At 53.7% G+C, this 27,406-nt stretch overlaps 1 protein-coding gene across 14 annotated transcripts in view; it reads left to right on the top strand.

The window, feature by feature from the left end:
• LOC139279420 (hatching enzyme 1.2-like) overlaps positions 1 to 27,406 on the top strand; it is a 330,762-nt gene that overhangs the window by 53,716 nt on the left and 249,640 nt on the right. The window lies entirely within an intron of this gene.

Raw genomic sequence — 27,406 nt, 5'->3', positions numbered from 1 at the left:
TAATGGGGGCATTACTATTTCGCCAGCGTATCATCCTCCATGGTATTGCTTGGTGGTGTCAGGATAGAAGAAGGGCTCTTGGCCATGTCAGCCCACGGACGAAGAGAGGCCGAAGACGTTTGGGGAGGAGGGCTTACCCCCCCCCACAGGTTTACATGCACCAACGCTCATACCTCCAGCTCTCTGAGGAGCAGTGTGTGACAGGGCTGCACATCCAAAAGGAAATGTTGACAGATATGCCATCTTCTACAGGCAGACCAATGCCTGGACCGCTCTGGAGGCAGTCTTCAATACTCCCCTCAACATGTATCTGAATTCATTGTGGTGTGCTGCATGTTACACAGCCTGGCCATCACGAGGGTCCAGGCATTGCCAAATGGGGATTGCAGGCCCACCTCCAGAGGAGGAGGACAAAGAGGAGCTTGACAAGGCACCCATTGCTCATCTACCGGAGGGTGGGCACCGTGGAGATGCTGCCGGACCAAGAGTCGCACATCGCCAACTCATAATTGACCGGTTCTCCTAAATGGAGGATGCTGAGGGATGGAGCTAATACTGGACATACTATGTGTCCCCATAAAGGCACATCTCCGGTGAACATTGGAATGATGCACAAGACGCCATTGGCAAAGGATGAGAGACATTTTACTGCAACGAAGTAGAAACACCGAAACACCCCACCAAAAGAAAACCATACAATATACAACAAGTCACCTGAGCAGCAATGAAGTGCATTAAATCAATGTAACTATTTACAAGCATGATGAATAAAAATCAGGGCATCTCAACAACCTTGTCCTACACATTATTGGGATTCCTCCCAGCATTACTCCTCCCTCCTCCCTCCTCCCGCCGCCGCCGCCGCCGCCGCTTGAGGGCTGCTGTGCTAGGGGAGCAGGCAGTGCAGACGGCCTAGGATGACGCCGTTAGGTGCGCGGTTGGAGAGTCGGTGGGAGCTGGAATGCTGTCAACTTGAGGAAGGACAGCACCTTCTATTTCCTGGGGACCACTCACACACGGGGCTGGGCCTCAGCATCTGGAGCACGATGAATCACCACAACTTGCTGGCCTGCTTCAGCACCGTCACGTCCCCATTGCACAATGAGGAATACAGAGAGGATGGCAGCAAACAGTGATCGCAAGCTGGTGTAGCTTGTGCCTGTGATGCGATCGTTGCTGCAATGTCACCCTTGGCACGCGCCACACACTCTGGAACGCCACTGTCACTGATGGAGTCCATCTGCCTCTGAGTGGGCAAGGATAGGCTCACTGGAGTCCTCAGATGCCCGTGCAATGCGTGAGGAGGTCTCCGCCACACTCGCAGCAAGTGCGTCTATGCTCGGGGACCTTACCCAATGCACCCATGAGCTTGTGGTGCATTTCTCTGTTCTCCCTGGACATTGTCACCAAGTGCATGTCTACCTTCCCTGAGCAGGTATACTGTGCTGACTCGTCCTCCGGGGAGCTGGCCTCCGAGCTTCCCCTCCTGCTGATCGTTGCTGTAGGCCTCTAGGGCCAGGAGCTTCAGAGTCCTCAAACTCCTCGAAGTCACCGTCCTCCCACAATGTTGTGTCCTCACACGGTGGGACTGATGGGCTGTAACGCTCAGGTAGCAGACTGTCCTCCCCTCCCTCATCATCTCCCCCCTGTGAAGATGTCAGTAGCTCATGGGAAGGCTGGTGCGCTTCTGGCTGGTCATCTGTAAGCACAAAACAACAGACTTGTGGTTAGCAGCAGGGGAGGGGGCAGGCAGATAAGAGAAAGGTGGCATTGGACAAGTATATGTAAAGGGGTGAGGCCACTTGATAATAGGGGTCAAAAAAGTTATCAATCGCAAGTGCCATTCATATACCGCGTGAACTGGGGTGCATATGAAGACCGACACACTCTATTCAACCTCTGCGGCTCCAGCAGTTAAGGCTGTCTGCTTCCTGTGTGATGTTGATCCCTCCTATTATGCGAAAGCTTGGCCTGCATTAAGAACAAGAGGAAGGTTTGAATAAGTGTCCACCTCTTCTTGTGCCACATAGTTCAATAGCTGCCACTGTGTGGAAGTGCAAAAGTGTTAAATTCAATCTGTGTGGTTGGTAACTGAGGTTTTGGAAAGACTGGGAGGGGCCATTCAAGTGGGGGGAGTAAAAAGAAACGTTGTAGTGGTAGGGGACAGTATCATTAGGGGGATAGATAAGGTGCTCTGCAGCCGAGTGCGTGAGTCCCGAAGGCTGTGTTGCCTGCCTGGTGCCAGGGTTAAGGACATCTCTGGGCTGAAGGGAACTTGGAGTGGGAGGGAGAAGATCCAGTTGTCGTGGTCCACGTGGGTACCACCGACATAGGTAGGACACACAGAGGTTCTGCTGAGGGATTATGAGCAGCTAGGGGCCAAATTCATAAGCAGAACCACAAAGGTAATAATCTCTGGATTACTACCTGAGCCACAAGCAAATTTGCATCGGGTAAATAAAATCAGAGAGTTAAACACGTGGTTCAAAGATTGGTGTGGGAGAAATGGGTTTTGGTTCATGGGACACTGGCACCAGTACTGGAGTAAGAGGGAGCTGTTCCGTTGGGACGGGCTCCACTTAGACCGTGCTGGGACCATGGTCCTAGTGAATCAAATAACTAGGGCTGTAGAGCGGGCTTCAAACTAATTAGTGGAGGGGAGGGGAGGGTGAGCGGAAATTTAAAAAGTCAAAGAATAAGGAGAAGGCAATAGAGCAGGGTTGCACTGGGGGAAATGAAAACCAGAGCGTGACAGGAAGGGACAGAATGTATAAACACAAAAGTGTATCAGAAAGTGGGGTCAAAGCAGGAAAAAATGGTTTTTAACAAAAACAAATATAAAAGCTCTTTATCTGAATGCACACAGCATTCGTAACAAAATTAGATGAGTTGACGGCACAAATAGATACAAATGGGTATGATCTGATAGCCATTACAATGACGTGGTTGTAAGGTGACTAAATATTCAGGGTATTTGACAATTCGGAAGGACAGACAGACAAAGGAAAAGGAGCTGGGATAGCTCTGCTAATAAAGGATGAGATCAGTGCGTTATTGAGAAACGATAGTGACTCAGAAAATCAAGATGTTGAATCAGTTTGGGTGGAGATAAGGAATAATAAAGGGAAAAAGTCACTAGTGGGTGTAGTCTATAGGCCCCCTAACAGTAGCTACACTGTTGGATGGAGTATAAATCAAGAAGTAATGGAGACTTGTAAAAAAGGAATGTCAATAATCATGGGCGATTTTAATCTTCATATTGATTGGACAAAGCAAATTGGCTAGGATAGCCTTGAGGAAGAGTTCATAGTGTATCGGGATTGTTTCCTTGAACAGTACGTTGTGGAACCAACCAGGGAGCAGGCTATCTTAGATCTGGTACTGTTTAATGAGACAGGATTAATAAACTATCTCTTAATAAAGGATCCTCTAGGAATGAGTGATCATAGCATGGATGAATTTCAAATTCAGTTGGAGGGAGAGAAAGTTGGATCTCAAACCAGTGTCCTAAGCTTAAATAAAAGTGACTACAAAGGTATGAAGGCAGAGTTGGCTAAAGTGGATTGGGAACATAGATTAAAGAGAGGGATGGTTGATGAGCTGTGGCAGATATTTCATAACTCGCAACAAAAATATATTCCCAATAAGAAGGAAAGACTGAGAGAAGGGATAACCATCTGTGGCTAACTAAGGAAATAAAGGATGGTATCAAATTGAAAACAAGGGCATATCAAGTGGTCAAGACTAGTGGGAGGCCAGAGGATTAGGAAACTTTTAAAAGCCAGCAAAGAATGACTTAAAAAAAAAAACAATGAGGGGGAAGATAGATTATGAAAGTAAATTAGCAAGAAATATTTAAAAAAACAGTAAGAGTTTCTACAGGTACACAAAAAGGAAAAGAATGGCTAAAGTAAATGTTGGTCCCTTAGAAGATGAGACTGGAGAATTAATAGTGGAAAACAGGAAAATGGCAGAGACTTTTGAATAAATATTTTGTATCGGTCTTCACCGTAGAAAACATTAAAAACATTCCAATAGTGAATAATCAAGGGGCTATAGGGAAGGAGGAACTAAAAACAATCACTATCACTAAAGAAGTAGCATTCGGTAAAATAATGGGATTAAAGGCGGACAAGTCCCCTGGAACTGATGGCTTGCATCCTAGGCTATTAAAAGAAGTGGCTGCAGAGATAGTGGATGCATTAGTTGTAATCTACCAAAAGTCCCTGGATTCTGGGGAGATCCCAGCGGATTAGTAAACCGCATACGTAACGCCCCTATTAAAAAAAGGAGGCAGTCAGAAAGCAGGAAACTATAGACCAGTAGCCTAACATTTGTCGTTGTGGGAAAATGCTGGAATCCATTATTAACAAAATAATAGCAGGACATTTGGAAAAGCACAATTTGGTCCAGAGTCAGCATGGTTTTATGAAAGGGAAATCATGTTTGACAAATTTGCTGGAGTTCTTTGATGATGTAACGAGCAGGGTGGATAAGGGGGAACCAGTGGATATGATGTATTTAGATTTCCAGACGGCATTCAATAAGGTGCCACATAAAAGATTGCTGCACAAGATAAAAATTCACAGGGTTGGGGGCAATATATTAGCATGGGTAGAGGATTGGTTAACAGAAAAGAGAGAGTCAGGATAAATGGGTCTTTTTCCGGTTGGCAAACAGTAACTAGTGGGGTGCTGCAGGAATCGGTGCTGGGGCCTCAACTATTTACAATCTATATTAATGACTTTGATGAAGGGACCGAGTGTAATGAAGCCAAGTTTGCTAATGATACAAAGGTGGGTGGGAAAGCAAATTGTGAGGAGGACACAAAAAATCTGCAAAGGGATATGGACAGGAAAAGTGTGTGGGCAAGAATTTGGCAGATGGAGTATAATGTGTGAAAATGTGAGGTTATCCACATTGGCAGAAAAAATGGAAAAGCAAAATACTATTTGCAATTTTTCTCCATTTAAAGTGCTGCAGTACAGAAAGACCTGGGGGTCCTTGTGCATGAAACACAAAACGTTAGTATGCAGGTACAGCAAGTAATCAGGAAGGCAAATGGAATGTTGGCCTTTATTGCAAGGGGGATAGAGTATAAAAGCAGAGAAGTCCTGCTACAACTGTACAGGGTATTAGTGAGGCCACACCTGGAGTACTGTGTTCAGTTTTGTTCTCCGTATTTAAGGAAGGATATAATTGTATTGGAGGCAGTTCAAAGAAGGTTCACTAGGTTGATTCCGGAGATGAGGGGGTTGACTTGAAGATAGGTTGGGCCTATACTTGGAATTCAGAAGGATGAGGGGTGATCTTATCGAAACTTACAAGATAATGAGGGGGCTCGACAAGGTGGATGCAGAGAGGATATTTACACTCATAGGTGAAACTAGATGTAGGGGGCATAGTCTCAGAATCAATGGCCGCCTATTTAAAACTGAGATGAGGAGGAATTTCTTCTCTCTAAGGGTTGTAAATCTGTGGAATTTTCTGCCCCAGAGAGCTATGGAGGCTGGATCATTGAATACATTTAAGGCGGAGATGGACATATTTTTGAGCGATAAGGGAATAAAGGATTATGGGGACCAGGCAGGGAAGTGGAGCTGAGTCCAAGATCAGATCAGCTGTGATCTTATTAAATGGCGGAGCAGGCTCGAGGGGTCAAATGGCCTACTCCTGCTCCTATTTTTTATGTTCTTAGGTGAGGGCCAGAAAGCATAGTTGCTCAGGGTGATGCTTGGACAATGCATATCAACAGTGGAAGGGGAGTGCGAGCAGGGTTGACAATGTTTAGGGGACAAGAGAGTACGTGCCTCCTAATGTGGAGGGTTTGTCTGGAGAAGTGAGCCTCCAGCTTTCAGGTGTCTTCAACAACCCACACCATGGCCTGTAACACGTAGAGATGGAACAGCTCCAAGAAAGACTTAACATTGTGTGAGACTATGATCTTGCAACCATCGCAGTCCTACATAAATGTGAAGGGTACTCACCCTGATGACCCTCATGAGGTCGCTGAACTTTTTGCGCCATTGTGTGCCAGTTCTGGCCACCATGTCCGCTGCTGACACCTCCTGGGCAATCTCCCTCCATATCCATTTGAAGATGCTGGGTGCGTGCCTCAGTCCACCTACCAGATGGAGTGCAGGCCACCTCCACTCTCCACCTCCACATCAACAGCTGCAGGAGAGAATCGGCATGCACATTGTCTACCCTCCTGCTGCGTCATCTATCCTGCCGTGTTGGAAGTTGACCGGTTCCTCTGCGCATGCGCAAAGGAATTGGGTGCGCCTAAAGTTTCTCCTGTGCCCGGGAAGATTAGAACGCGCATTTACTCCGCGAATTTCGGCTGGGAGGCAAAAACTCCCTTGTATAGTGCCTGATTTTGCGCCCCCAATCATGGAACCTCATTTTTTGCCGAATTTTGTAGAGGGCACAAACTTTTTCAAGGCAGTATCAGGACCGCCCTGCCACCATTACTGCTTCGAAATCTCAAAAGCTGAAAATCCAGCTCCAAAGATTTTCAGCCTTTTTGCCTCTGGTCCATTTTCAGACTCTGTATAGAACCAGTCAGTGCATTTCAATTGGCTCCATATATAGCCCTTAAATCCCTTGCCTAACAAAAAACTATCAATCTCAGTGTTGAATTTTTCAGTTGTCCTAGCCGGAATGGGTTTCAGGTTTCCACTATCCTCTCTGTGAATTCCCATCTTTCCAGCCTTTGGCCCTCCATTCACCAGGACATTTCTGTAGCTATCAATCTGCTCAATCACACCCTCACGTTCACACGCGAAGCCCTAGTCCCCATTAAAACCATTACACTCTTGCTCTGGCCATTCCCCTTGGTACAGCCCTCCTCTCCACTCCCTTAAGTGCAAGGGGCGCAGACTTGAACGTTTATGGTGCATAACTGATTTAGTCATTCATAGCGAGATCTGGCTGGACCATATTTTTAAAAATCCATTCACGGGAGGTGAGCTTTACTGGCAATGTTCCCCCTAAGGTGCGGGGCTGCGCATCAATCGTGAGGTCCCATGCATGTGCTGCTGTGCAGCAAATTTAAACGCTCGCGCAGGAAAAAAAATTAGAGGGAGCATTGGTCGCTGGCAAGGCCAACATTTATTGCCATCCCTAATTGTCCATGAGAAGGTGGCGGTGAGCCACCTCTTGAACCGCTGCAGTCTGTATGGTAAAGGTACTCCCACGGTGCTGTTATGTAGAGTGTTCCAGGATTTTGACCCAGCGACGATGAAGAAACGGTGATATATTTCCAAGTCAGGATGGTTTGGAGGTGAACTTCCAGATGGTGGTGTTCACATCCGCCTAATACCCTTGTCCTTCTAGGTGGTAGAGGTCATGGGTTTGGGAGGTGCTGCCGAAGAAGCCTTGGCGAGTTGCTGCAGTGCGTCTTGTAGATATTACACTCTGCAGACACGTTGCGCCTGTGGTGGAGGGAATGAATATTTAAGGTGAATGGGGTGCCACTCAAGCAGGCTGCTTTCTCTTGGATGGTGTCTCGTTTCTTGTGTTGTTGGTGCTGTACTCATCCAGGCATGTGGAGAGTATTCCATCATATGCTTGACTTGTGTCTTGTAGATGGTAGAAAGGCTTTGGGGAGTCAGGAGGTGAGACACTCGCTACAGAATACCCAGCCTCTGACCTGCTCTTGTAGCTAAAGTATTTATGTGGCTAGTCCAGTTTCTGGATGTTGGTGGGGGATTCAGCAATGGTAATGCCATTGAATGTCAAGGGGAAGTGGTTAGACTGAATGTTGTTTGAGGTAGGCATTTCCTGGCATTTGTGTGACACGAATGTTACTTGTCACTCGCACGGGGTAGCCTTGAGGAGGAATTCATAGAATGCATACAGGATTGTTTCTTAGAACAGTATCTCACAGAACCTACAAGGGAGCCAGCTATCTTAGATCTGGTCCTGTGTAATGAGACAGGAATAATAAACGATCTCCGAGTAAAAGATCCTCTCGGAATGAGTGATCACAGTATGGCTGAATTTGTAATACAGATTGAGGGTGAGGAAGTAATGTCTCAAACGAGCGTACTATGCTTAAACAAAGGGGACTACAGTGGGATGAGGGCAGAGTTGGCTAAAGTAGACTGGAAACACAGACTAAACGGTGGCACAATTGAGGAACAGTGGAGGACTTTTAAGGAGCTCTTTCACAGTGCTCAACAAAAATATATTCCAGTGAAAAAGAAGGGCGGTAAGAGACGGGATAACCAGCCGTGGATAACCAAGGAAATAAAGGAGAGTATCAAATTAAAAACCAATGTGTATAAGGTGGCCAAGGTTAGTAGGAAACTAGAAGATTGGGAAAATTTTAAACGACAGCAAAGAATGACTAAGCAAGCAATAAAGAAAGGAAAGATTACAAAAGTAAACTTGCGCAAAACAAAAAAAACAGTTAGTAAAAGCTTTTACCGATATATAAAACGGAAAAGAGTGACTAAAGTAAATGTTGGTCCCTTAGAAGATGAGAAGGGGGATTTAATAATGGGAAATGGTTGAGACCTTAAATAATTATTTTGCTTCAGTCTTCACAGTGGAAGACACAAAAACCATGCCAAAAATTGCTGGTCACGGGAATGTGGGAAGGGAGGACCTTGAGTTAATCAGTATCACTAGCGGGGTAGTGCTGGACACGCTAATGGGACTCAAGGTAGACAAGTCCCCTGGTCCTGATGAAATGCATGCCAGGGTATTAAAAGAGATGGCGGAAGTTATAGCAGATGCAATGGTTATAATCTACCAAAATTCTCTGGACTCTGGGGAGGTACCAGCGGATTGGAAAGCAGCTAATGTAACGCCTCTGTTTAAAAAAAAAAGGGGGCAGACAAAAGGCAGGTAACTATAGGCCGGTTAGTTTAACATCTGTAGTGGGGAAAATGCTTGAAGCTATCATTAAGGAAGAAATAGCGGGACATCTAGATAGGAACAGTGCAATCAAGCAGACGCAACATGGATTCATGAAGGGGAAATCATGTTTGACTAATTTACTGGAATTCTTTGAGGATATAACGAGCATAGTAGATAAAGGTGTACCGATGGATGTGGTGTATTTAGATTTCCAAAAGGCATTCGATAAGGTGCCACACAAAAGGTTACTGCAGAAGATAAAGGTACGCAGAGTCAGAGGAAATGTATTAGCATGGATCGAGAATTGGCTGGCTAACAGAAAGCAGAGAGTCGGGATAAATGGGTCCTTTTCGGGTTGGAAATCGGTGGTTAGTGGTGTGCCGCAGGGATCGGTGCTGGGACCACAACTGTTTACAATATACATAGATGACCTGGAAGAGAGGACAGAGTGTTATATAACAAAATTTGCAGATGACACAAAGATTAGTGGGAAAGCGGGTTGTGTAGAGGACACAGAGAGGCTGCAAAAAGATTTAGATAGGTTAAGCGAATGGGCTAAGGTTTGGCAGATGGAATACAATGTCAGAAAATGTGAGGTCATCCACCTTGGGGAAAAAAAACAGTAAAAGGAAATGTTATTTGAATGGGGAGAAATTACAACATGCTGTGGTGCAGAGCGACCTGGTGGTCCTTGTGCATGAAACTCTTTTAGGAGCAAACAAAAAACATTAAACCGTGCCCCCCGATCTGGGGGAATCACCAACATTTACAAGGCTTTTTTTTTTGGCACAGAATCAAATTATTTCTCCAAGTGCCCCCAATAAAAGGGGAGGGGGACACTAAAAGCACCGGCAATTAAAACAAATTAACTTAAAAACATAAAATCAAATTAAAATTTGGTTGCCGGGCGTGATGATGCACTCCAGTCCCTCCGGTGCCCACCTCTCGTGGAAGGCCGCGAGCGTACCGGTGGACACCGCGTGCTCCATCTCCAAGGACACCCTGGACCGGATGTATGCGCGGAAGAGAGGCAGGCAGTCTGGCTGAACGACCCCCTCGACCGCCCGCTGCCTGGACCGGCTGATGGCACCCTTGGCCATGCCCAGGAGCAGTCCTACGAGGAGGCCCTCGGACCTACCCGCTCCCCTCCGCACAGGGTGCCCGAAGATCAGGACTGTGGGACTGAAGTGCAGCCAGAATTTCAGGAGCAGCCCCTTTAAATAACAAAACAGGGGCTGCAACCTCGTGCACTCAAAAAAAACATGGAACACGGACTCTTCCAGACCGCAGAAATTGCAGGCGGCCTGGGAGCCCGTGAACCGGCTTAAAAATTTATTGCACGGCACTGCTCCGTGGACCACCCTCCAGGCCAAGTCCCCGATAAATAGTGGGAGGACCCCTGCGTAGAGTGCCCTCCATTGGGGACCCCCGCCTCCTCCGGACGGCAAGATGGTACGCCATGGCGTGTCCGGACGGCAGGCGAGGATGGCAAAGTTGAGAGTGTGCAGGAGCAGCCCGTACAGGAAACCCCTCCGCGCGGAACTGAAAAGCACGGTGGGAATTTCCCCGAGGCGGCTCAAGTTGTGAGGCTCCGGCCCCCAAGGGAGGTTCCGGGGTTTGGCGCCGATGAGGAATTCCGTCCGGACGGGGGTCAGTTCAGACGGGATCTCCCCACGTGCTTGAGCCTCCTCGATGCACCTAACGGAGTCGGGGCCCAGAGCTCTTTTTAGCAACTCGATGGCATCGGCCGCGTGGCGGACGTTGGCAGAATTTAGGCGCCGCGCCAGCGTGTCTGGCGCCATCCAGCCCGCTCCTCCGCCATCGAGCAAGTCCCTGACCCTGGTCACCTCACCAGCCACAGCCCCCTCATCCGACCGCCACCCAAAACCTCGGTCGTGGAGGTACGGATTCCCGAGCAGCGGCTCCTGCAGGACGGCCGCCACTCCAGCCAGTGGAGAGCTGTGCTTGGTGGAGACTTTGTTCCAGACCCTGATGAGTTCCTTGTAAAAGACAGGCAGCTCCCGGAGGGCGGTCCTGACGCCCCCCACACTCACAAACAGGAGCTGCGTGTCGTAGTTGAGGCCGTGCTGCTGGCGGAAGAAATACATCGCCAGAGCACGCCACCTAGGAGGGGGCTCAACGTAAAGGTATCTCTGCAGGGTCTGAAGACGGAAAGTCGCGAGCTGGGCGCTGACGCACACCAACGACTGACCGCCCTCCCTAAGCGGGAGACTCAAGACCGCGGCAGAGACCCAGTGCTTCCTGTTGTTCCAGAAGAAGTTCACCAGCTTCTTCTGTATCTTGGCGACAAACGCAGGGGGAGAGTTCAAAGTGACCAGCCGGTACCACAACATGGCGGCCACCATCTGGTTTATGACTAGCGCTCGACCCCTGTAGGACAGCACTCGGAGCAATCCTGTCCAGCGCCCTAGGCGAGCGGCGACCTTGGCCTCCAGCTCCTGCCAGTTCGCCGGCCAGGCTTCCTCGTCGGGGCTAAGGTAGTCTCCCAGATAGAGGAGATGGGTCGTGCTCCAGGCAAAAGGCCTGAGCTCCTCCGGCAGGGAGTCCACTCACCACTGACCCACCAGGAGTCCGGAACATTTCTCCCAGTTGATTCTGGCGGAGGATGCGACCGAGTAAATCTCCTGGCACTCACGCATCCTCCGCAGGTCAGCGGGATCCTCTACCGCGAGGAGCACGTCATCGGCGTAAGCCGAGAGGACGACCTCCACGCCCGGCCCTTGCAGAGCCAGTCCCGTCAACCTCATCCGCAGGAGGCGCAGGAAAGGCTCCACGCAGACGGCATATAACTGGCCGGACATGGGGCATCCCTGGAGCACCCCTCTCCCGAAGCGAAGGGGCACCGTCAAGGACCCGTTAACCTTTATCAGACACTCCGCGGCGGCGTACAAAAGTCGGATCCGGGCGACGAAATGCGTCCCGAACCCGAAAGCGCGCAGAGTTCCGAACAGATAGTCGTGATCCACCCTGTCGAACGCCTTCTCTTGGTCGAGGGATAGGAAGGCGACCGACAGACCAGCCTTCTGGGAGTAATGGATGAGGTCCCGAACCAGATGGATGTTATCGTAGATTGTCCGGCCCGGGACCGTGTAGGACTGGTCGGGGTGGATCATGTGGTCCAGCACGGCGCCAAGGCGAGCAGACATCGCCCTGGCGAAGATTTTGTAGTCCGTGCTGAGGAGGGAGACCGGGCGCCAGTTCTTAAGGAGGCGGAGATCGCCCTTCTTAGACAGCAGGACGATGACTGCCCTGCGCCAAGAGAGGGGCATCTCCCCGGTCACCAGACTTTCCCCCAGGACCCGCGCGTAGTCGCCCCCCAGGACGTCCCAGAACGCCCTGTGGAACTCCACGGTCAACCCGTCCAGCCCCGGGGATTTTCCCCTTGAGAGCCGGTCGAGGGCGCCGGTCAGCTCCGCCAGGCTTAGCGGAGCTTCCAGATTTTCGGCGCCCTCCGGGCTGACCTTCGGCAGGTCCTCCCACAAAACTCTACGCGCTTCCTCGCTGGACGGCTCCTGAGAGAACAGGGCCCCGTAATATTCACGGGCCCTGTTGTTGACGCCCTCCGGATCCGAGACGAGAGAGCCGTCGTCGGCCAGCAGCGTCAAGAGCTGCTTATGGACACCCTGTCTTTTTTCCAGCGAGGAGAAGAACGGGGAGCCGCAGTCCAGATCCCGCAGGAACCGGATCCGCGACCTCACGAACGTGTCTCGGGACCCGACGAGCTGCAGGTCCTTCAGCGCAGCCTTCTTCGCTTCGTACACCGTCCGCAGGGCCGGGTCCCCGACGACTTGACCGAGACGGGACTCCAGGTCGAGCACCTCTTTTACTTGGTGCCCGACCCTGGCCGCCCGCCTCTTGGTCGACGCCCTCGTGTACTCTTGACAGAAGACGCGGACGTGAGCCTTGCCCACGTCCCACCATAGCCTCAAGGAGGGGAAGCCCCCGTGCTTCCTTCTCCAGTCGGCCCAGAAACGACGGAACGAGTCCTGGAACCGCTCGTCCTCCAGCAGCTGGTTGTTAAAATGCCAGCACGCGGACCCCGTCCTCGCGCGGAGCGAAGCGATCTCCGCCCACACCAGGTGGTGGTCCGAACACGGCACCGGCCGCATGGAGGCCGCCGGGACGCAGGAAACGTACGCCCGAGACACGTAAAGGCGGTCGACTCTGGACCATCCTACTCCAGGCCTCACCCAAGTAAAGGCGCTGGAGTCGGGATGAAGATTTCGCCAGACGTCCACCAAGTCGAAGGACCCGACCAGGTCCCTCAACTTCTCCATCGCCGTAATGCTCTGCGGGGCACCGGAGCGGTCCCTCGCCTCGAGGGTGCAGTTAAAATCCCCCCCGAGGACAATGCAGTCGCCGACGTCGACGGAGCCAAGAAGAGCGGACACCTCTTCGAAGAAGCGCGTTTGCTGCGGGCCGGGCTGAGGGGCGTACACGTTCAGGAGATGGAGCGGCACGTCCCCCAGGCGAACCGTTACGTGCAGCAAGCGGCCTGGCACGGGCTCATCGACCCCCAAGATCTCCAGCTGAAAATGCGGGGCCAGTAAGATGGCCAACCCACTAGAAGTGGCGGTGAGGTGGCTCATGCGGACCTCTCCTTGCCATTCCAGGAGCCACGTGGCTTCGTCTCCCGGAACGGTGTGGGTTTCTTGCAGGAAGCACGCCGCATATTTCCCCTCCCGCAGGAGCAAAAAATTGTTAAATCTCCGGCGTGCCTCTCTGCCGCCGTTGATGTTGAGGCTGGCTATGGTTATCTTCATGACAAGAGCATAGTGCAACCTCTACCTAACCTATTGTGGCGGGGGGAGTGGAGTCGTTTGTTGACCTCCACTCCTTCAGCAGCCCAGCGAGGAACTTTTTAAGCCGGCGCAGCTCAAGGCCTTGCGCCTTTGATAAGGGCCCGCCCGCAGCCATGGTTTTAGCGGCGACGCGGACGGAAGCGATGAGCAGCCCCGGCTCGGACCATCTTTCCCGGGCCAGATGAGTTCGGTTGCGGCGACCCTGGCTCTGGACCAAAAAGTCCCGGAGTTCCTCTACGGGAATGAGGGGGGACTCAGCGGCGGGCACGAGGAGATCCACCGCCTCACTGGCGATGGACTCGAGATCTTCACCCGTGTCCTCCACCGAGTCCCTGTCCTCCTCCGGGAGGTTGCCGCCAGCAGCCGGCCCGTCGACCGCACGAGGTACGGCAAACGGCCCGGCCGCTCCATCTGGCCCTGGCTCTGCCCCGATCCCACCCCCAGGATCGTCGGCAGAGGAGTCCCCACTGGGCTCTTTTAAAATTGGTGCTGGGTCGGGAAGCAACAGCGGAAGGGGTTCCTCCTACGCCCCAGGAACCGGGGAACACGGAGAGACCTGGTCAAAGTAATGTTCCAGGTCCACCAAGTCCCTCAGCTCCAAAGTAGGGGGCGAGGGTTGTTGTTCTTCCCCCTCCCCGCCGCCACCCCCCGGCCCAGCGTGTACAGAATCTTTAAAATTATTCATAATTTCAGTTTCTGCCGGGTCGAGTGACTCCCGGGCGAAGTTGGTTAATAGCTGGGCGGGCTCAGGTTCGGCCTTTTCGGCCCCGCCTGCCTCAGTCCCCGGGATGCTCGGCCCGGCGGCAATGCATTCCTCCGCTGGCCCCACGCCCCCCACGACAGGCAGATCTTCCACGCCATCCCCGGGAGGCAGAGGCTGGGCAGCCTCGACTGTCTCACCCTCCCCGGGGACAGATTCCTCCTGCCTACGGTGCAGTTTGGGGGCGCTGGTGGGGGACGCGGGACACGCGGCGGGCACCGACTCCTCCGCGGAGGGATGTTGTTCCCCCTCCGCCTCATTCGAGCGGCGCCTCCTTTTGTTTCTGGGGGGGCGCGGAGGCAGGGAGACCTCCATGTCTGCCGAGGCCTCCCGCTCCACCCCCCCCTTTTTCTTTTCTTGCCGAGCCCCTCTGTGATACTGGTCAAGGGCTCGGGCACAGGCTCGGGGCACCCCGTGCTCGCCAGTGACGGGGTTGGGCCGAGCACGGTAAACAGATTGTCTGGCGCACCGAGGGGACCCGCCTCTAGATGTTTCGTCTTCTTCCGCGCCTTCTTTCCGGTCGGACGCTCTCCCTCCCCCCCGCCGGAGGCCGTGAAAACAAAGGCCTCCGACGATGCCCGCGCACCTACAGCTCCCGGCACGCGGACGCAACTAGGGGGAGGGGTGGCGGCGGCGCCAGCCTTGGCCGCCTTCGGTGGTTTGGCGGCTTTGGAGGCAGGGCAGTTCTTGCGAACGTGCCCCACCTCCCTGCAGGCATGGCACCGCACGCCATCCGACGTCCAGAAGACGCGGTAGGCAGTCCCCTCGTGCACCACATTAAAATTGCCCTCTGTTGTCTCCTCCCGCGCCAGCCGGACAAAGAGCTGGCGGCGGAAGGAGAACACATGACGCAGGCTGTTCTCCCTGAGGCCGAGCGGTATGGGGTTGATCCCTGACCTTACCTCCCCCAGTTGGTGCAGGTGAGGGAGGAGGAGCTCAGCGGGAACAAAGGGCGGACGTTCGATAGAATGACCCTCTGCGCGGTGGCCTCGAGAGGGTCCACCGGCAGGAACGCCCCGCCCACCATGAGCCCCTTTTCAATGGCCAGGGACACCACCCGCTCCGACCCCAGGAAGAACATGGCCTTCCCAGACATCTTGGAGGCTGCGACAATGGCCGAGGGGCGGACTACCCCAGCCATCGCCCGCACGCACTCCTTAATGCTCATTGTGGGGTGAGTGTAGCTCTTGACCCCGTGTTTTTTGGTTATAAGCCTGAATGGTGGCAGGGCAGCAGGAGGCGCCGTGGATGTGGACGCCGCCTGCGCATATGTCCTTGCGGGCCCTGCCACCTGCGTGGATGGGGTCGCCATCACGGGGTCCCTTTAAGGGCTACACCCACCCCAAAGTCACAGGCCTCAATGGTCTTAAATGGCCTCGTTTAAATATTTGAACAGAGGGAGCTCTGAAAGAGGCACACCTCTCCCCTAGTTGGCAATTGGGGAGGGGCCTTGCTCCCTCTGCTCAGTTGTCTTAATTGTTTTTCTTAAAGAAATTAGGAGGAAAGGGCTCTGAGAGAGAGGGGAGAGACAGAGAGAGAGAGATGGGTTGGGAAGGAGGGAAGCTGCGAGGGCAGGTCTCCCCTCACAGCGGTGGGTGGGTGTTTCTTGGGGTGCACTCCCCAGATGGCAAAAAACACAGTCTTTGTAGAATGGTCTTCGGGTGGGGGGGGGGGAAGATGTCTTCACCTGGGGTAGCTGGAGCCACCCAGGCACACACTCCCAACGATGTGTAATAGGGTGATTAAAGATTCTTCAGCCAGGTAGCTCCAGCTATCCCAGGCTAGGCAATGGGGGAGGGGTGCTTCAGTGGTGTGTGGGGCCTAGCTGTAAGCAAGACCCCCACACACACTTCCACACACACACATCCCCCGCGATGTTTCGTCCCTCAAGTTATCTTCTTTCCTCCCCCCACCGATACAACAAAGTCTTTTGGGGAATGCACCAAAACACACCCACCTGTCGAATATTGTAGAAACGACTCTCCCTCCTTCCACACTGGATGGTGTTTCCTCAGGTTGTTCTTTCCCCCGTCTCTCCAACTCTCTGTAGTTGTAATAAATTATAAATTTTTCTGCGCTCCACCTCTCCGTCTGGACGTTGAATGTGTAGTAAGCCAGCCCTCTCCTCTTCCTGGGCTGTTCTCAGGGCTCACTCCAGGCTTTCGAGACAGGAGCTAAAGCAGGGAGTTCCTTCTCTCACCACAGCACAGCTCCAACTGAATAGGCCACGCCTCCAAAGCTCCACCATTGGTCCTTGTGCATGAAACTCTTTTGGAGTTTACCTGAAAAACATAAACATTAATCCGTGCCCCCCGACCTGGATGACACACCAGACATTTACAAGGCCCTTTTTTTCCTTTTTTTGGTTTTTTTTTTGTGTTTTTCTTTTTTTTTTGGTTTTTTTTTTGGCACTAATATCACATTTTTTTTTCCAGTGCCCCCTATAAAAGGGGAGGGGGACACTAAAAGCACCGGCAATTAAAACAAATTAAACTTTAAAACGTAAAATCAAATTAAAATTTGGTTGCCGGGCGTGATGATGCACTCCAGTCCCTCCGGTGCCCACCTCTCGCGGAAGGCCGCGAGCGTAACGGTGGACACCGCGTGCTCCATCTCCAAGGACACCCTGGCGCGGATGTACGCGCGGAAGAGAGGCAGGCAGTCAGGTTGAACGACCGCCCGCTGCCTGGACCGGCTGATGGCACCCTTGGCCGTGCCCAGGAGCAGTCCTACGAGGAGGCCCTCGGACCTACCCGCTCCCCTCCGCACAGGGTGCCCAAAGATCAGGAGAGTGGGACTGAAGTGCAGCCAGAATTTCAGGAGCAGCCCCTTTAAATAATAAAACAGGGGCTGCAACCTCGTGCACTCAAAAAAACATGGAAGACGGACTCCTCCAGACCGCAGAAATTGCAGGCGGCCTGGGAGTCCGTGAACTGGCTTAAAAATTTGTTGCACGGCACTGCTCCGTGCACCACCCTCCAGGCCAAGTCCCCGATGAATAGTGGGAGGACTCCCGCATAGAGTGCCCTCCATCGGGGACCCCCGCCTCCTCCGGACGGCAAGATGGTACGCCATGGCGTGTCCGGACGGCCGGCGAGGATGGCAAAGTTGAGAGTGTGCAGGAGCAGCCCGTACAGGAAACCCCTCCGCGCGGAACTGAAAGGCACGGAGGGGATTTCCCCGAGGCGGCTCAAGTTGTGAGGCGCCGGCCCCCGAGGGAGGTTCCGGGGTTTGGCGCCGATGAGGAATTCTGTTCGGACGGGGATCAGTTCGGACGGGATCTCCCCACGTGCTTGAGCCTCCTCGATGCACCTAACAGAGTCAGGGCCCAAAGCTGTTTTTAGCGACTCGATGGCTTCGGCCGCGCGGCGGACGTTGGCTGAATTTAGGCACTGCGCCAGCGTGCCTGGCGCCATCCAGCCCGCTCCTCCATCATCGAGCAGGTCCCTGACCCTGGTCACCTCACCAGCCACAGCCCTCTCTTCCGACCGCCACATAAAACCTCGGTCGTGGAGGTACGGATTCCCGAGCAGCGGCTCCTGCAGGACGGCCGCCACTCCAGCCGGCGGAGAGCTGCGCTTGGTGGAGACTTTGTTCCAGATTCCTTGTAAAAGACAGGCAGCTCCTGGAGGGCGGTCCTGACACCCCCCAAGTTCACAAACAGGAGCTGCGTGTCGTAATTGAGGTCGCGCTGCTGGTGGAAGAAATACGTCGCCAGAGCACACCACCTAGGAGGGGGCTCGACGTAAAGGTATCTCTGCAGGGTCTGAAGACGGAAAGTCGCGAGCTGGGCGCTGAAGCACACCAACGACTGACCGCCCTCCTCAAACGGGAGACTCAAGACCGCGGCAGAGACCCAGTGCTTCCTGTTGTTCCAGAAGAAGTCCACCAGCTTCTTCTGTATCTTGGCGACAAACGCAGGGGGAGGGGTCAAAGTGACCAGCCGGTACCACAACATTGCGGCCATCAGCTGGTTTATGACCAGCGCTTGACCCCTGTAGGACAGCACTCGGAGCTGTCCTGTCCAGCGCCCTAGGCGAGCTTCTGCCAGTTCGCCGGCCAGGCTTCCTCGTCGGGGCTAAGGTAGACTCCCAGATAGAGGAGATGGGTCGTGCTCCAGGCAAAAGGCCTGAGCTCCTCCGGCAGGGAGTCCACTCGCCACTGACCCACCAGGAGTCCGGAACATTTCTCCCAGTTGATCCTGGCGGAGGACGCGGCCGAGTAAATCACCTGGCACTCACGCATCCTCCGCAGGTCAGCGGGATCCTCTACCGCGAGGAGCACGTCATCGGCGTAAGCCGAGAGGACGATCTCCACGCCCGGCCCTTGCAGAGCCAGTCCTGTCAACCTTGTCCGCAGGAGGCGCAGGAAAAGCTCCACGCAGATGGCATATAACTGGCCGGACATGGGGCATCCCTGGCGCACCCTTCTCCTAAAGCGAAGGGGCGCCGTCAAGGACCCGTTAACCTTAATCAGACACTCCGCGGCGGCGTACAAAAGTCGGATCCGGGCGACGAAATGCGTCCCGACCCCGAAAGCGCGCAGAGTTCCGAGCAGATAGTCGTGATCCACCCTGTCGAACGCCTTCTCTTGGTCGAGAGATAGGAAGGCGACCGACAGACCAGCCTCCTGGGAATGATGGATGAGGTCCCGGACCAGATGGATGTTGTCGTGGATTGTCCGGCCCGGGACTGTGTAGGACTGGTCGGGGTGGATCATGTGGTCCAGCACGGCGCCGAGGCGGGCAGACATCGCCCTGGCGAAGATTTTGTATTCCGTGCTGAGGAGGGAGACCGGGCGGCAGTTCTTAAGGAGGCGGAGATCGCTCTTCTTCGGCAGCAGGACGATGACTGCCCTGCGGCAAGAGAGGAGCATCTCCCCGGTCGCCAGACTTTCCCCCAGGACCCGCGCGTAGTCGCTCCCCAGGACGTCTCAGAACGCCCTGTGGAACTCCACGGTCAGCCCGTCCATCCCCGGGGTTTTTCCCCTCGAGAGCCGGTCGAGGGCACCAGTCAGCTCCGCCAGGCTTAGCGGAGCTTCCAAATTTTCACCGCCCGCCGGGCTAACTTTCGGCAGGTCCTCCCACAAAACTCTACACGCTTCCTTGCTGGACGGATCCGGAGAGAACAGAGCCCCGTAATATTCACGGGCCCTGTTGTTGACGCCCTCCGGATCCGAGACGAGAGAGCCGTCGTCAGCCAGCAGCGTCAAGAGCTGCTTACGGACACTCTGCCTTTTTTCCAGCGAGTAGAAGAAGGGGGAGCCGCGGTCCAGATCCCGCAGGAACCGGATCCGCGACCTCACGAACGCGCCTCGGGACCCGACGAGCTGCAGGTCCTTCAGTGCGGCCTTCTTAACTTTGTACACCGTCCGCAGGACCGGGTCCTCGACGACTTGACCGAGACGGGATTCCAGGTCGAGCACCTATTTTTCTAGGCGCCCGACCCTGGCCGCTCGCCTCTTGGTCGACCCCCTCGCGTACTCTTGACAGAAGACGCGGACGTGAACCTTGCCCACGTCCCACCATAGCCTCAAGGAGGGGAAAACCCCCTGCTTCCTTCTCCAGTCGGCCCAGAATTGACGGAACGAGTCCTGGAACCGCATGTCCTCCAGCAGCCGGTTGTTAAAGTGCCAGTACGCGGACCCCGTCCTCGCGCGGAGCGAAGCGAGCTCCGCCCACACCAGGTGGTGGTCCGAACACAGCACCGGCCGCATGGAGGCCGCCGGGACGCAGGAAACGTACGCCCGAGACACGTAAAGGCGGTCGACTCTGGACCATCCGACTCCAGGCCTCACCCAAGTAAAAGCGCTGGAGTTGGGGTGGAGATTTCGCCAGACGTCCACCAAGTCGAAGGACCCGACCAGGTCCCTCAACTTCTCGATCGCCGTCATGCTCTGCGGGGCACCGGAGCGGTCCCTCGCCTCGAGGGTGCAGTTAAAATCCCCCCCGAGGACAATGCAGTCGCCGACGTCGACGGAGCCAAGAAGAGCGGACACTTCTTCGAAGAAGCGCGCTTGCTGCGGGCCGGGCTGAGGGGCGTACACGTTCACGAGATGGAGCGGCACGTCCCCCAGGCGAACCGTTACGTGCAGCAAGCGGCCTGGCATGGGCTCCTCGACCCCCAAGATCTCCAGCTGAAAATGTGGGCCCAGCAAGATGGCCACCCCACTAGAAGTGGCGGTGAGGTGGCTCATGCGGACCTCTCCTTGCCATTCCAGGAGCCACGTGGCTTCGTCTCCCGGAACGGTGTGGGTTTCTTGCAGGAAGCACACCGCATATTTTCCCTCCCGCAGGAGCGAAAAATTGTCAAATCTACGGCGTGCCCCTCTGCCGCCGTTGATGTTGAGGCTGGCTATGGTTATCTTCATGGCAAAAGCATAGTGCAACCTCTACCTTAACCTATTGTGGGGGAGGGAGCGGAGTCTTTTGTTGACCTCCACTCCCTCCGCAGCCCAGCGAGGAGTCCCTCGAGCTCGCGCTGCTCAAGGTATTGCGCCTTTGTCAAGGGCCCGCCCGTGGCCAAGGTTTTAGCGGCGGCGCGGACGGACTCCTTGATCAGCTCTGGCTCGGACCATTTTCCCAGGGCTAGATGGGCTTGGTTGCGGCGACCCTGGCTCTGGGCCAAAAAGTCCCGGAGTTCCTTTGCAGGAATGAGGAGGGTCTCAGCAGCGGTCGCGAGCAGATCCACCGCCTCACTGGCGGTGGACTCAAGATCTTCTCCCGCATCCCCCACCGAGTCTCCGTCCTCCTCCAGGAGGTGGCCGCCAGCAGCCGGCCCATCGACCGCACAAGGTACGGCAAAAGACCCGGCCGCTCCATCCGGCCCTGGCTCTGCCCCGATCCCACCCCCAGGATCGTCGGCAGAGGAGTCCCCACTGGGCTCTTTAAAAAGTGGTGCTGGGTCGGGAAACGACAGCGGAAGGGGTTCCCCCTCCACCCCAGGAACCGGGGAACAAGGAGAGACCCGGCCATAGAAAATTCCCAGGCCCTCCAAGCGCTCCAGCTCCAAAGTCGGGGGCGAGGGTGGGTGTTCCTCCCCCACCCGCTGCCACTCTCCGGCCCAGCGTGTACGGTTTCTTCAAAACTAAAATTTAAATTAAAGTTAACGTGTTCCATTTCCTGCCGGGTCGAGCAAATCCCGGGAGAAGTTGGATATTGGCTGGGCGGGCTCAGGTACGGCCTTTCCGGCCCCGCCCACCTCAGTCCCCGGGACACTCGACCCGGCGGTAACGCATTCCTCCGCCGACCCCACGTCCACTCCAACCCCGGGAGGCAGAGGCTGGGCAGCCTCGACTGTCTCACCCTCCCCGGGGACAGACTCCTCTCGCCTTCTGCACGATTTGGGGGCGCTGGTGGGGGACGCGGGACGCGCGGCGGGCACCGACTCCTCCGCGGGGGGGGTGTTGTTCCCCTCCTCCTCCTTGGAGCGGCGCCTCCTTTTGTTACTGGGGAAGCGCGGAGGCAGGGAGACCTCCATGTCTGCCGAGGCCTCCCGCTCCACTCCCCCCTTTTCCTTTTCTTGCCCGCGCCCGGGCCCCTCTGCAGTGTTGTTCAAGGGCTCGGGCACGGGCTCAGGGCACCCCGCGCTCGCCGATGACTGGGTTGGGCCGAGCGCGGTGATCGGGTTGTCTGGCGCACCGAGGGGGCCCACCTTGAGTTGTTTCGCTTTTCTCCGCGCCTTCTTTCTGGTCAGACGCTCTCCCTCCCCCCTGCCGGAGGCCGTGAAATCAAAGGCCTCCGACGATGCCCGCGCACCTACGGCTTCCGGTACGCGGTCGCGACTTGGGAGAGGTGTGGCGGCGGCGCCAGCCTTGGCCGCCTTCGGTGGTTTGGCGGCCTTGGAGGCGGGGCAGTTCTTGCGGACGTCCCCCACCTCCCTACACGCATGGCACCGCACGCCGTCCGACGTCCAAAAGACGCGGTAGGCAGTCCCCTCGTGCGCCACATCAAAGTGGCCCTTTGTCGTCTCCTCCCGCTCCAGCCGGACAAAAAACTGGCGGCGGAAGGAGAACACGTGGCGCAGGCGGCTCTCCCTAAGGCCGAGCGGTATGGGGTTGATCCCCGACCTTACCTCCCACAGTTGTTGTATGTGAGGGAGGAGGAACTCAGCGGGAACAAAGGGCGGGACGTTCGACAGAACGACCCTCTGCGCGGTGGCCTCGAGAGAGAGAGAGAGAGAGAGAGAGAGTCGACCGGCAGGAACGTTCCGCTCACCGTGAGCCCCTTCTCGATGGCCAGGGACACCGCCCGCTCCGACACCAGGAAGAACACCGCCTTCCCAGACATCTTGGAGGCCGCGACAATGGCCGAGGGGCCGACTACCCCAGCCATCGCCCGCACGCACTCCTCGATGCTCATTGTGGGGTGAGTGTAGCTCTTGACCCCGTGCTTTTTCGTTATTAATCTGAAAGGTGGCAGGGCAGCAGGAGGCACAGGAGGCACCGTAGTTGCGGATGCCGCCTGCGCATACGTCCTTGCCGGCCCTGCCACCGACGTGGATGGGGTCGCCATCGCGGGGTCCCTTTAAGAACTACACCCACCCCAAAGTCACAGGCCTTACTGGTCTTTAATGGCCTCGTTCAAAAGACTGAGCAGAGGAGCTCTTAACGAGGCACACCTCTCCCCTAGTTGACAATTGGGGAGGGGCCTTGCTCCCTATGCTCAGTTGTCTTAATTGTTTTTGTAATTTAAGAAAAAAGGGGCTCTCAGAGAGAGAGGGGAGAAACAGAGAGTAACAGAGAAAGAGAGAGGGGGGGTGGGAAGGGGGGAAACTGCGAGGGCAGGTCTCCCCTCGCAGCTGTGGGTGGGTGCAATCCCCAGATGGCAAACAAAATAGTCTTTGGGGTGGTCTTCGGGTGAGGGGAGAAGATGTCTTCACCTGGTGCAGCTGGAGCCACACAGGTACACACTCCCAACGATGTTAATTAGGGTGGATTAATTGTTTCTTCAGCCTGGTAGCTCCAGCTATCCAGGCTAGGCAATGGGGGAGGGGTGCTTCAGTGGTGTGTGGGGCCTAGCTGTAAGCAAGACCCCCACGCACATTTCCACACACACACACCCCCCGCGATGTTCCGGCCCTCAAGTTATCTTCTTTCCTCCCCCCACCGATACAACAAAGTCTTTTGGGGAATGCACCAAAACACACCCACCTGTCGAATATTGCACAAACGACTCTCCCTCCTTCCACACTGGATGGTGTTTCCTCAGGTTGTTCTTTCCCCCCCTCTCCAACTCTCTGTAGTTGTAATAAATGATAAATTTTTCTGCGCTCCACCTCTCCGTCTGGACGTTGAATGTGTAGTAAGCCAGCCCTCTCCTCCTCTTCCTGGGCTGTTCTCAGGGCTCACTCCAGGCTTTCGAGACAGGAGCTAAAGCAGGGAGTTCCTTCTCTCACCACAGCACAGCTCCAACTGAATAGGCCACGCCTCCAAAGCTCCACCATTGGTCCTTGTGCATGAAAATCTTTTAGGAGTTAACAGAAAAACATTAAACCGTGCTCCCCGATCTGGGGGAAACACCAACATTTACAATGCCATTTTTTTTTTTGGCACAGAATCAAATTTTTTTTCCCAAGTGCCCCCTATAAAAGGGGAGGGGGACACTAAAAGCACCGGCAATTAAAACAAATGAACTTAAAAAAAATCATAAAATCAAATTAAAATTTGGCTGCCGGGCGTGACGATGCACTCCAGTCCCTCCCAAAAGGTTAGTTTGCAGGTGCAGCAGGTAATCAGGAAGGCGAATGAAATGTTGGCCTTCATTGCGAGAGGGATGGAGTACAAAAGCAGGAGGGTCCGGCTGGAACTTTATAGGGTATTGGTGAGGCCACACCTGGAGTACTGCGTGCAGTTTTGGTCACCTTTCTTAAGGAAGGATATACTAGCTTTGGAGGGGGTACAGAGACGATTCACTAGGCTGATTCCGGAGATGAGTGTGTTACCTTATGATGATAGATTGAGTAGACTGGGTCTTTACTCGTTGGGAGTTCAGAAGGATGAAGGGTGATCTTATAGAAACATTTAAAATAATGAAAGGTATAGACAAGATCGAGGCAGAGAGGTTGTTTCCACTGATCGGGGAGACTAGAACTAGGGGGCACAGCCTCAAAATATGGGGGAGCCAATTTAAAACCGAGTTGAGAAGGAATTTCTTCTCCCAGAGGGTTGTGAATCTGTGGAATTCTCTGCCCAAGGAAGCAGTTGAGGCTAGCTCATTGAATGTATTCAAATCACAGATAGATTTTTAACCAATAAGGGAATTAAGGGTTACAGGTTGCGGGCGGGTAAGTGGAGCTGAGTCCACGGCCAGATCAGTCATGATCTTGTTGAATGGCGGAGCAGGCTCGAGGGGCTAGATGGCCTACACCTGTTCCTAATTCTTATGTTCTTATGTTCTCATCAGCCCAAGCCTACATGCTGTCCAGGTTGCTGAAAGCAGATACGACTGCTTCATTATATGAAGAGTTGCAAATGGAATGGAACACTGTGCAATCATCATTGAACATCCCATCTGACGTTATGATGGTGGGAGGGTCATTGATGAAGCAAGTGAAGATGGTTTGGCCTCGGACATTGCCCTGAGGAACTCTAGAATGTGATATTCTGGGGCCACAACCACAACCATCTTCTTTTGTGCTAGATATCACTCCAGCCAGTGAAGACTAGATTGATTCCTGGGATGAGAGGGTTGTCCTATGAGGAGAGATTGAGTAGATTGGGCATATACTCTGGAAGAATGAGGTAATCTCATTGAAACATACACAATTCTAAGGGGGATTCACAGGATAGAAGCTGAGAGATTGTTTCCCCAGGCTGGAATGTCTAGAACTAGGGGGCATAGCCTCAGGGAAAAAGGTCGGCCTTTTAAGATTGAGATGAGGAATTTCTGCACTCGGAGGTTGTGAATCTTTGGAATTCTCTGCCCTATCACTTTGCTGATTGAGAGCAGACTGATGGACAGTAATTGCTGGATTGGATTTGTCCTGCTTTTGTGAACAGGAACTTCCTGGGCAATTTTCCATTTTGTCAGGTAGATGCCAGAGTTGTAGCTGTACTGGAACAGCTTGGCTAGAGGAGTGGCTAGTTCTGGAGCACAAGTCTTCAGCATACAGCCGGGATGTTATCAGAGCTCAGCCTTGGCTGTTCCAATGCTCTCAGCTGTTGATATCACGTGGAGTTCATCGAATTGGCTGAAGAGTGACTTATGTGATGTTGGGGACTTTAGAGGAGGTCAAGATGGATCATGCACTCGGCACGTCTCGTTGAAGATGATTGCAAATGCTTCAGTCTTGTCTTTTGCATTCACGTGTTGGGTTCCGCCATCATTGGGGATGTTCATGGAGCCTCTTCCTCCCGTTAGTTGTTTAATTGTCCATCACCATTCATGATTGGATGTGGCATGACTGCAGAACTTTGAGCTGATCTGTTGGTTGTGGGATTGCTTAGCTCTGTCTTTTGCATGCTGCTTCCGTTGTTCATGCATGTAGACCTGTGTTGTAGCTTCACCAGGTTGGCACTTCATTTTTAGGTACACCTGATGCTGCTCCTGGCATGCTCTTCTACACTCCTCATTGAACCAGGGTTGGTCCCCAGCGTTAATGGTAATGGTAGAGTGAGGAATATACCGGGCCAGGTTACAGATTATTGCAGAAAGCACTATCGGGCTCTACTCTCCTCTGTCAAAACTGTTCACTGTTCCAGGATCATTCTTGAATGCAAAGATAATTCCCAGCTTCTCTGCTCCATTACAAAACTGTCTTCTTAAAGCCTTCTTTCTCCCCTGCCTCCTCTGCCCTCACTTTCAAGAGGTGCGAGAAACCTCATGGACGACTTTGTCATTGTGATCGTCTGTTCAGCTGCCTGTACCTCTTTTCCTCCCTTCCCCAGCCCACTGGGCCAAACCTCCCCTGAGGATTCCCCCTGCCCTTGCCCTGATCCCGCATCTTTCTCAAGTTTCTCCCCTATTTGCCCTTATGCCCTCTCTGAACTCAGCTTGTCCATGAGACCCACTTCCTGCTCCCTCAACCCTATTCTCACCAAACTACTGACCACCAACTTCCCTTCCTGGCCCCTATGTTATCTGATATTGTTCACGATTCGCTCTCCTCAGGTACTGTCTACGTCCCCTGCCATCATCACCACCCTCCTCATAAAATCCACTCCTGACCCCTCTGTTTTTTCAAACTACCGCCCCATGTCTAACCTCCCTTTCCTCTCCAAAGTCCTTGAATGTGCTGTCACCTCCCCAATCCGGGCCCATCTTTCCCAGAACTCAGTGTTTGAATCCCTCAAGTCAGGTTTCTGCCCCGTCACAGTACTGAAACAGCCCTTATCAAAGTTACCAATAACATCCTATGTGACTCTGACTGTGGTAAACTATCTCTCCTTGTACGTGTTTGCATCCTTTGACATGGTTGACCACACCATCATCCTCCAGCGCCACTCCTCCATCGTCCGGCTGGGTGGGTCTGCTTCCATTCTTATCTATCCAGTCGGAGCCAGAGAACTACTTGCAATGGCTTCTCTTCCCGCTCCCGCACCATTACCTCACTTTTGCCCACTCACTTAATCTATCAATGCCCCTTCGCATATGCCTGCTAACATCGAAACTACTTAGTTAACTTAGTGACATTAGCGAACTTGGATATGTGGCTCTCTATTTCTTTATCTAAGTCATTGATACATACAGTGAAAAGCCGAAGACCCAGTACAGATCCCTGGAACATACTACTTGTTACATCCTGCCAACTGGAGTACAAATCAATTACCCCTACTCTCTCTGTCCTACCTCCTATCCAATTCCCTATGCATGTCAAAAGGTTGCTTCGAATTCCAAGCACTTTTAGTTTTGTTAACAGTAGCAGAACCTTATTGAATGCCTTCTTGAAGTCTGTATAAATAACATCCATAGACACTCTCTTATCTACCACATTAGTGATTTCCTGAAATAATTCAG

The sequence above is a fragment of the Pristiophorus japonicus genome, chromosome 14 (genome assembly GCF_044704955.1).
Source record: "Pristiophorus japonicus isolate sPriJap1 chromosome 14, sPriJap1.hap1, whole genome shotgun sequence".
NCBI classification, from domain to species: Eukaryota; Metazoa; Chordata; class Chondrichthyes; family Pristiophoridae; genus Pristiophorus; species Pristiophorus japonicus.
This window is presented reverse-complemented; position numbering and strand designations above follow the sequence as displayed.